This window comes from Tupaia chinensis, unplaced genomic scaffold (assembly GCF_000334495.1).
Source record: "Tupaia chinensis unplaced genomic scaffold, TupChi_1.0 Scaffold000627_1, whole genome shotgun sequence".
NCBI lineage: Eukaryota > Metazoa > Chordata > Mammalia > Scandentia > Tupaiidae > Tupaia > Tupaia belangeri.
Window position 1 is genome coordinate 2,343,506 of NW_006160147.1, and position 2,406 is coordinate 2,345,911.

Genomic DNA, 2,406 nt, shown 5'->3' on the forward strand with positions numbered 1-2,406 from the left:
GCCAGACAGACAGAGAGAGACATAGAGACAGAAAGCGAGAAATCACCCCCCAGGGGGGATGGTCACGCCGCAATCCCTTCTCCTCCGTTCTCTTCTCGGGATCTTGGGCACGCATGCACACGCGCCCGGCGTGAGTTTTAAGCCACCGGGTCACGAACCACGGTCGACTACGTGGGAGTCCAGCGACATAGCCATTACGCTAACTGCTGGTTCCCAAACTCATGCATACTTTTGATAGCACATGTGAAGGACTCTCTCTAAAATTGACCTCATTGGTTTCATTCTCCAAACTGACCTGGGCCACTCAACATGGCTTTTATTGTTCCTGATCTTAGTGCATGTTCTCTTTTTACAATAAATTAGGAACCATCAGAAGATATCAATTTGACATACATGGCATCAGGGCCTTCACAGCCACCGTAAGTTTTCTCTCCTCCATTCATTCTGTCCTTAGAATTTTTACTTTGCTTCCACAGGAACCTCAGTAGTTCTTCGTCAGCCCTGGAGCCACCGCAGCAGAGTCCCTGCCTACCGCCACAGCCCTAATCTCAAACTTTTCTTTTTGAAGTTTATTTATTTGCCAGAAGGTGTGTGTGCTCTCCAGAGAGAGACAGAAAGAGGAGGAAGGACAAAGCATCACCTTAATGGAGTGTGTTTTTCAAGCCGCTGGGTCAGGACTCAGATTTCACAGTTGGCCATGTGGGAGCCTGCCCCTTAACCACTATGCTACTGCTGGCCCTCTTTTTTCTTTTTGAAATTATGCCAGAGGGTGCATGCATTTGTCAGAAATAGGATAGAGAGGGGGATTGAAAAAGCTCTCCCTAATGGGTTGTGGCCATGCTGCAATCCCTTCTCCATTTCTTCACCCTGTCAGTAGGCGAGACAAGCCACCAGGGCCTGGATTCAAACTGAGTAGTCTGCCTGGTGGGATCTGGCTGCCTTAACCGCCAAGCCTCAGAGCTGGCCGCAGTCCTTTTATCAGTACGCTGTATTCGTTGTGTTCCCCTCGGCTGCACATACACTCTATCTTCATCCATCGAACCATCACTCATAGCCGACTCTTGGCTACTGAGTAGCTGGATCCTGCTGTCTGAGAGGCGGATTCTCATGCTAGGCCGCCTGGGTTCAAATCACCTGGATGTCTCAGCTCCTCCGTCTGTACCATGGAGATAATGTACCATCGACATGAGGTGGTTATGGTGAAGATCAATAAACTAACGTCAGCAGCAGTGATTTAAGCAGTGCTTGGCGCATAGAAGTGGTCACTAACAGTAAGCTGTAGCTGGGGGCTTTGGCCGCACACGCCCTCACTGTGGCTGACCTCTATCTGCCAACGCGTCTTATGGTTGAGTCCTGACTCCTTGGTGTCCATCTCTCACTCGTTACATATTTTGAATGTCTCTGTTACTCGTTTTATTATTATTATCAGCAGCATGGATTCCCTCGTGGGTCATTCCTCTTATCTCACTACTTTGCCAAGTTGTGGTTGAGGTAGTCCTGCCTCAGTTTCCAAAGGATGCTGGTGAAGGAAAGTGGGGTCCCACCCAGCAGACTGGGGTACGGATCCGCGGCTCCGGGACTGTTTTGATGAGCACCTTGGATGACATGAGACTGCTCGATGGCACACTTCTCCCCAAGCTTCCATGCCCTTTTTGAAAAAGGGCCAAAGCCAAGAAAAAACCAGTATCTATAAATAAAGGGGACTGGGCGGCCCGCAGGTGATGTGGTGGTTAAGGGGCACGTGGCCGACTGTGATTTGAATCCTGGACTGGGGGTTTGACAATCACTCTGGGCACACGTGTGTGTGTGTGTTGTGTGTGTGTTGTTGTGGGTGCCCGCTCGCGCCCTAAATTCCCAGAGGAGAATGGAAGAGAAGGATTATGGCATAGCCATTCCTCCTGGGGCGAGTTCTCACTTTCCCTCTCTCTGTATCTCTCTGGTGAGCCCACGCACCCTATGGCAAAGAAACAAAAACAAAAAATGGGGCGGGGGCATGAAAACGACAAGAAAGGCGAAATTGCGTTTTCACAGCCAGCTTGGCCCCGATGGGGCAGATAAGAGAGAGGAAAAGGCGGTCTTTGTGGAGGAAAAGCACGAAAAAGCACAGAACCCTTCACGGAGGAGCGAAATGCTGCCTGCAGGGCGGCTGCTGCGTTGGGCTTTGGGATGACTGAGCCAGTTTGGGGGGAGATGGTGGCGACCCTGCTTACCAAGGAAAGCAGGGTGGCTCCCACCTAGAACCTCTGGGGTGGGAGCAGGGAGGCTTTTGGAGAATAGCAGATTGGGTGGGGGATACCTGCTGGGGCACCCAGCCCTCCTGAGAGGTGGATTTTCTTTTTCTTTCTTTCTTTCTTTTTTTTTTTTTTTTTTTTGGGGTTTTTTTTTTGGGGGAATTGTTGTCCCCCA

At 50.5% G+C, this 2,406-nt stretch overlaps 1 protein-coding gene and 1 pseudogene across 3 annotated transcripts in view; one reads left to right on the forward strand and one right to left on the reverse strand.

The window, feature by feature from the left end:
* Positions 1-443, reverse strand: part of LOC102484681 (elongin-C-like) — a 1,281-nt pseudogene extending 838 nt beyond the window's left edge.
* The window catches only part of SOX13 (SRY-box transcription factor 13), a 60,689-nt gene that overhangs the window by 27,132 nt on the left and 31,151 nt on the right, over positions 1-2,406 (forward strand). The gene's annotated exons all lie outside the window — the stretch shown is intronic.